Below are 8,689 nucleotides of genomic sequence, written 5' to 3' on the forward strand. Positions count from 1 at the left end.
CATACTTTTTCCAAATTTTCCAAATTTGATACTTTTGCCTCGACTGAGGCTTCTTTTGGGAGAAAGGTTCTTCAAGTGGTGGTGCCTTCTGTTTAGGACTGCTTGTCTTGTCCCTCACTATTTATCCGTGTCCTCTAGCTTGGGTATTGGTTCCCAAGAGTAATTACTCAAGCCATGGACTCCCCATATCTTAGGAAAGAAAAACAAAATGTATGCTTACCTGATAAATGTAATCATTTCCGGATATGGTGAGTCCACGGCCCCACCCTTTATTTTAAGACAGTTGTTCTTTTAACTATAACCTCAGGCACCTCTACACCTTGTGTTACTCCTTTCTCTTGTAAGGTGTATCCAGTCCACTGATTCATCCTTTACTTGTGGGATATTCTCCTTCCTAACAGGAAGTGGCAAAGAGAGCACACAGCAGAGCTGTCCATATAGCTCCCCCTCTAGCTCCATCCCCAGTCATTCTCTTTGCCGGCTCTAAGCAATAGGGTCCCTCTCTAAGGGTAAAGTGAATGTGGTGTTAGAACGTTCCACCATGGACTCTGCCAATGAGGCAGGACCTTCTACTACAAGGTCCTTTCAAACATCCAAATCTAATTTCTCTGCGTCTGACTGCTTGGAGATTGAACGCCTAATTCTATCAAAGCGTGGTTTCTCTGAGTCGGTTATCGACACCCTGATTCAGGCTAGAAAGCCTGTCACCAGGAAAATCTACCATAAGATTTGGCGAAAATATCTTTGTTGGTGCGAATCCAAGAGTTACTCATGGAGTAAGATTAGGATTCCCAGGATATTGTCTTTTCTCCAAGATGGATTGGAGAAAGGTTTGTCAGCTAGTTCCTTAAAAGGACAGATATCTGCTTTGTCTATTCTTTTACACAAACGTCTGGCGGAGGTACCAGACGTTCAATCGTTTAGTCAGGCTTTAGTAAGAATCAAGCCTGTTTATAGACCTGTGGCTCCGCCATGGAGTCTGAATTTAGTTCTTTCAGTTCTGCAAGGGGTTGAACATTTACATTCCATAGATATTAATCTTTTATCTTGGAAAGTTTTGTTTTTGGTAGCTATCTCTTCTGCTCGAAGAGTTTCAGAGTTATCTGCTTTACAGTGTGACTCACCTTACTTGGTTTTCCATGCAGATAAGGTAGTTTTGCGTACCAAACACGGTTTTCTTCCTAAGCTTGTGTCTAATAAGAATATTAACCAGGAAATTGTTGTTCCTTCTCTGTGTCCTAATCCTTCTTCGAAGAAGGAACGTCTGTTAGACAATCTTGATGTGGTTCGTGCTTTAAAGTTCTATTTACAAGCAACTAAGGAGTTCAGACAAACAACTTCTTTGTTTGTTATCTATTCTGGTAAGAGGAGAGGTCAGAAGGCGACCGCTACCTCTCTTTCCTTTTGGCTGAAAAGCATCATCCGTTTGGCCTATGAGACTGCTGGCCAGCAGCCTCCTGAAACAATTACGGCTCATTCTACCAGAGCAGTGGCTTCCACATGGGCTTTTAAAAATGAGGCTTCTGTTGAACAGATTTGTAAGGCAGCGACTTGGTCTTCGCTGCATACTTTTTACAAATTTTACAAATTCGATACTTTTGCTTCTTCGGAGGCTATTTTTGGGAGAAAGGTTTTACAAGCAGTGGAGCCTTCCGTTTAAGGTACCTGTCTTGTTCCCTCCCTTCATCCGTGTCCTAAAGGTTTGGTATTGGTTTCCCACAAGTAAAGGATGAATCCGTGGACTGGATACACCTTACAAGAGAAAACAGAATTTATGCTTACCTGATAAATTACTTTCTCTTGTGGTGTATCCAGTCCACGGCCCGCCCTGGCTATTAGGTAGATTTTTGGTTTAAACTACAGTCACCACTACACCCTATGGTTTCTCCTTTTTCTTCCTAACCTTCGGTCGAATGACTGGGGGGTGGAGCTAGAGGGGGAGCTATATGGACAGCTCTGCTGTGTGCTCTCTTTGCCACTTCCTGTTAGGAAGGAGAATATCCCACAAGTAAAGGATGAATCCGTGGACTGGATACACCACAAGAGAAAGTAATTTATCAGGTAAGCATAAATTCTGTTTTTTCTCTATTTCCCTTCGGTCGAATGACTGGTCGTTGTGGGTAAGGGAGTGATACTTAGCAGTTCAACTGTGGTGCTCTTTGCCTCCTCCTGCTGGCCAGGAGTTATATTCCCAACAGTAATTACTCAAGCCGTGGACTCACCATATACAGAAAGAAATACATTTATCAGGTAAACATCTATTTTGTTTTTTTATTACATGGTGTTATTATGAGTAACTCTAATAATGTATTTATGATGTGTTTTGTGAAACATTTCCCAACGTGCGTTAACTTTGATTGCGCTCAAGCGATCACGTTTACTTTCAACTTATAATATGAGCGCTACATCCAACGCACGCAAACACTAGTGATAAGCTCCTTTTCGCTTTCGGGTAACTGTTATGCTGCCACTCGTAATCTGGCCCAAAATATTTTTGTACAATAAAATTGCAATATTACATATACACATTGAGAGAAAACTGATGTAACTAGAACATCCATGATAAGCTTCTGCAAAGCAAGTAAATGTAAATATTGGGGCCGATTTATCAAGCTCCATCACAGATTCCTGAGATTTGCCTTTCTGGACAAACATTTCCAGTTCATGGCCCTTCCATTTGGTCTAGCCATGGCTAGAGGTTCTGGGGGCTCTTTTGGCAGTTATCCGTTCTTGTGGAATTGCTATGGCACCCTACCTGGACGACATATTGGGTCAGGTGCCACCATTTCCTCTTTCCTCCCTCTTCAGGCTACTGCTCATCCTTCAGTGGCTCAAAGTATGGAGGTAATCGGTCTGATGATGGCTTCCATGGACATCATTCCTTTTGCTCGATTCCATTTGAGAGCTCTCCAGTTGTGCATGCTCAGACAATGGAATGGCGACCATGCAGATCTATTTCAGAGAATAGAGCTAGATAAGTTGTCAAGGGATTCTCTCCCATGGTGGATTTCTCAGGAACATCTGTCTCAGCGCACATGCTTTCGGAGACCTTCCTGGGGGATCGTGACCACGGACACCAGCCTGCTGGGCTGGGAGCAGTCTGGAACTCGTTAAAAGCTCAGGGCCTTTGGACTCGGGAGGAGTCTGCTCTTCCCATCAACATATTGGAGTTGAGGCTGATTTACAATGCTCTATTGGCTTGGCCTCAGTTGTCCTCAGCCAAGTTTATCAGGTTCCAGTCAGACAACATAACCTCTGAAAAAAGCGAAAGAGAACAGCACTCCTGAGATAGAACAAAAGCTAGAATAACTTCCATGCCTGTTCATTTAAATTGCAACTCAGGGTGCACGTTCTTTTTGCACACTATGCCCCTTCACAGAGAAAAAATATCCTGTAGCATCAATCACCAAGCAGGAACTCTGAGTTCCTTAGCCATGAAGGAGGTTACTCTGATTCTTCATTGGGCGGAGACCCACAATTGCTGTCTATCTGCCATCCACATTCCAGGAGTAGACAACTGGGAAGCAGATTTTCTGAGCAGACAGACTTGTGGGAGTGGGAGGTGTTTTCCAGCTTAGTCCTCAAATAGGGAGTGCCGGAGTTAGATCTGATGGCGTCCCGTCAGAATGCCAAGCTTCCAAGGTATGGTTTAAGAGATCCTCAGGCCGTTCTGATAGATGCTCTGGTGATTCCTTGGGTTTTCAGGTTGGCATACTTGTTTCCTCTGTTTGCTCTCCTTCCACAAGTCATTGCTCGTATCAAACAGGAGAGGGCGTTGGTGATTCTAATTGCCCCTGCGTGGCCTCGCAGGATCTGGTTTGTAGACCTAGTGGAGATGTCATCTCTCCCTCCTTGAAGACTACCTCTGAGGAAGGACCTCCTGATTCAGGGTCCCTTCCTTCATCCAAATCTCGTTTCTCTGAAGATTGAACGCTTAATTCTGTCTAAGCGTGGTTTTTCTGAGTCGGTCATTGAGACCATGATTCAGGCTTGCAAGCATGTTACTAGAAATATTTACCATAAGATATGGGGTAAATTTCTTTATTGGTGTGAATCCAAGGGCTACTCTTGGAGTAGAATTAGAATTTCTAGAATTTTATCTTTTCTTCAGGAAGGCCTGGAGATGGGATTGTAAGTCAGTACCCTGAAGGGTCAGATTTCTGCTTTATCAGTTTTACTACATAAACGTTTGGCGGATGTTCCAGATGTGCAATCTTTTTGTCAGGTCTTGGTCAAAATCAGGCCTGTCTTTAAGTCTGTTGCTCCTTGTAGCCTTAACCTTGTTCTTAAAGTTTTACAGCTGGCTCGGTTTGAGCCGTTGCAGTACATAAACATTAAGTTATCTTGAAAGGATTTGTTTCTTGTTGCTATCTCTTCTGCTCGAAGAGTCTCGGAACTCTTAGCTCTGCAGTGTGATTCCCCTTGTCTTATTTTTCATGCCGATAAGGCGGTTCTTCCTTCAAAGTTAGGTTTCCTTCCTAGGGTTGTTTCTAATAGAAATATCAATCAGGAAATTGTTGTTCCCTCTCTGTGTCCTAATCCTTCTTCTTCCAAAAAACTTTATATTCTACTTACAGGCAACAAGATTTTCACCAGTCCTCTGCCCTCTTTGTTTCTCTGGGAAACGTAAAGGTCAGAAAGCTACTGCTACTACTCTTTCTTTTTGGTTATGAAGTATAATTCGTTTGTTTTATGAGACTGCTAGACAGCAGCTTACTGAGAGAATTATGACTCATTCCACAAGAGCTGTTTCCTCTTCTTGGGCGTTCAAAAATGAAGCTTTTGTGGAACAAATTTGCAAGGCTGCAACTTGGTCTCTACATACTTTTTCCAAATTTTACAAATTTGATACTTTTGCCTCGACTGAGGCTTCTTTTTGGAGAAAGGTTCTTCAAGTGGTGGTGCCTCCTGTTTAGGACTGCTTGTCTTGTCCCTCCCTATTTATCCGTGTCCTCTAGCTTGGGTATTGGTTCCCAACAGTAATTACTCAATCCATGGACTCCCCATATCTTAGGAAAGAAAAACAAAATGTATGCTTACCTGATAAATGTAATCATTTCCGCATATGGTGAGTTCACGGCCCCACCCTTTATTTTAAGACAGTTGTTCTTTTAACTATAACCTCAGGCACCTCTACACCTTGTGTTACTCCTTTTTCTCCATTTCCCTTCGGTCGAATGACTGGTCGTTGTGGGTAAGGGAGTGATACTTAGCAGTTTAAGGCCGCAGACAGAAATCACAACGTTGATTGACACCCGCTGCAGGGGGCGGTATTGCACAAGCAGTTCTGGTGAACTGCCGGTGCAATGATAAATGCCAACAGCGTATGCTGGGCGTATCGATGTGCGGCAGACATGATACTCTACATTGTATTACTATAATAAATATACCCCATTGTATCAAATGTTTTTATGTCTTGATAAGTTTTGAAAATCATAATACATTTTTGTAAATATATAAAAGTTTTTTTGTTATCATAAAGAATATTTTCAGAATTATGTATTTGGTTGATAAAACAAGTTAAAAAAAAAAGATGAGACACCCTACAAAGAAGGTCACACATTTTGTACAACTAGGAAATACATTAACAAAAATTAATGTTAAAGGGACAGTCTAATCTAAATGAAACTTTCAGGATTCAGATAGGGCATGCAATTTTAAACAACTTCCCAATTTACTTTTATCATTAAATTTGCTTTGTCTCTTGATATTCTTTGTTGGAAGCTAAACCTAGTTAGTTTTATATGCTAATGTGTAAGCCCTTGAAGGCCGCTTCATATCTCAGTGCATTTTGACAGCTAGACAGCGCTAGTTCATCGCATTGATTGGCTAAAATGCAAGTCTGTCAAAAGAACCAATATAAGGGGGCAGTCTGCAGGGGCTTAGATACAAAGTAATCACAGAGGTAAAAAGTACATTAATATAACTGTGTTGATTATGCAAACCTGGGGAATGGGTAATAAAGGGATTATCTATCTTTTTAAACAATAAGAATTCTGGAGTAGACTGTCCCTTTAATGATAGAGTTCCTAATCAAACATTAAAAAGCATGGACATTTTGAAAATAATATTCCCCACAGAATTGAATAATATAATACTAAATATTCATAACATTAATGGGGCAGTTTAATTTTGGAATTTTCATTTTAATGAATTTAATGTTTCTTTAAAATGATTTTTTTTTTATTTTAATGATTCAGATAGAGCATGCAGTTTTAAACAACTTTCTAATTTGCTTCTATTTTCAATTTTTCTTTGTTCTATTTGTATCCTTTGTTGAAAAGCAGGGACGTAAGCTTAGTAGCTGGCGCATTTATGGAGCACTATATTGCAGCAGTTTTACAAGAATGTTATCCATTTGCAAGAGAACTAGATGGCAGTACTATTTTGCATGCGCGTTCACATATTCCATATAGAAGTCAATAAAGAAAAAAATGGGGAAAAAACACCTTACTCTCGCACAAATCCAATTGCATATTCTCATGTGCGGTAATTTGACATGAAAATATAAATATTTCACATTCCAATGTTCTGCACGTAGCAGAATATTTTCTATTTATTCATATCTACGTATATTTATATATAACAGCAATTAAAATTATGGGGAGGCGAAAAGTGAGTTTAAAATCCTCCACTGAATACAAAATGTAGAGGAAATAACTCATTGTGTAAACTATTTACAAATCTAGACAACCTAATTTGCATATCTCACCCAGAATCCTTTGCTGCATTGGAAACAATGCAATCAGAGAGTTTCTGTGGAAAAAGCAAGTCTTCTGACTTGTCTAGATTTGTAAATAGTTTACACAATGAGTTATTTTCTCTACATTTTGTATTTAGTGGAGGATTTTAAACTCACTCTTCGCCTCCCCATAATTTTAATCGCTGTTGTATTTCCTCCAGAAATCAACTTTACCAAGCAGTGATTCAACCTACTCCCAGCTGATGAGTGGCAATAACCACAAAACAGCTGTCCTGGGATTGGTCTGAATCACTGTACTAACCCCCTAGCTAAGCTTAAAGGGACAGTCTACACCAGAATTTTTATTGTTTTAAAAGATAGATAATCCTTTTATTACCCATTTCCCAGTTTTGCATAAGCAACACAGTTATAATAATATACTTTTAACCTCTGTGATTATCTTGTATCTAAGCCTTTCCAAACTGCCCCTTTTTTCAGTTCTTTTGACAGACTTGCAGTCTAGCCAATCAGTGCCTGCTCCCAGATAACTTCTCGTGCACGAGTACAGTGTTATCTATATGAAATACGTGAACTAACACCCTCTAGTGGTGAAAAACTGTTAAAATGCAATCTGAAAGAGGTGGGCTTCAAGGTCTAAGAAATTAGCATATGAACCTCCTAGGTTAAGCTTTCAACTAAGAATACCAAGAGAACAAAGCAAAATTGGTGATAAAAGTACATTTTATTATTTATAAATTGTTTAAAATTGCATGCTCTATCTGAATCATGAAAGTTTATTTTGGCCTAGACTGTCCCTTTAAAAGCTGTGTAATGCAGCGATGCTATGGCGTAAAGGGAAGTCTGCCTTAAAAAGCAGGCTAAAAGTAAAAAAGTGAGTCATTGTGAACCTCATTTGCATATCTCACCCAGAATCCTTTGCTGCATTGGAAACAATGTCATCAGCGTTTCTGTGGGAAAAGCAAGTCTTCTGACTTGTCTAGATTTGTAAATAGTTTACACAGTGAGTTATTTTCTCTACATATTTATATATATATATATATATATATATATATGATGTTTTATTTGGTACAATATATATATGTATACCTATTTATATAGATAATTACATATAGGTATAGATATATACAAATATATATAGGAATATCTATAAATACTTAGAACATATTCTGCTATGTGTAGAACATTAGAATGTGAAATATTTACAGTAAATATATATAACAATTTATTAATATGAATATTGCATAATATGTTTTTTCATGTTTTCATCTACTTAACTGCAAAAGGCTCTAATGCACTTCTTTATGTGTCTATATATGTGTACATATGTATTTATTTCTTTATATGTGTATATACATACAAATACATATGTTCACATATATAAACACACATAGTGACAGGGAGAAGGCTAAGGTACTAAACCAATTCTTTTCTTCAGTATACACAAGAGAGTAACCAATGGAGGATACTTTGGAACAAACTAGAACATATAAGCCCATACCATTAACTGGGTTATCTCTAGAGGATATCAGGAAAAAACTGGATAATATTAAGATAAATAAAACTCTAGGCCCAGATGGAATACACCCAATGGTTTTACAGGAATTTAGCACTGTTATAGACAAACCTTTACTCTTAATTTTTCAGGACTCATTATCCTCAGGCATAGTACCCCAGGACTGGTGTACAGATGATGTGGTGCCACTCTTTATAAAGGGAAGCAGGACTGATCCAGGAAGCTATAGACCAGTTAGTCTGACATTAATAGTGGGGAAGATACTTGAAGTGATTATAAGGGATTATATTGATGAGCATATTCATGTAAACAAGTTGGAGACTTTAAAGACTCAACAGTCCATGTAAAGATTGTCCATTTGTGGTCTCTGAGATCAAAGTGATACATATGATGTAGCTTTAATCCAAGTGTCTTCCAATTTCTTTCATGTAATTGACAAGAGTCCATGAGCTAGTGACGTAATGGATATACAA

This window comes from Bombina bombina, chromosome 7 (genome assembly GCF_027579735.1).
Source record: "Bombina bombina isolate aBomBom1 chromosome 7, aBomBom1.pri, whole genome shotgun sequence".
NCBI classification, from domain to species: Eukaryota; Metazoa; Chordata; class Amphibia; order Anura; family Bombinatoridae; genus Bombina; species Bombina bombina.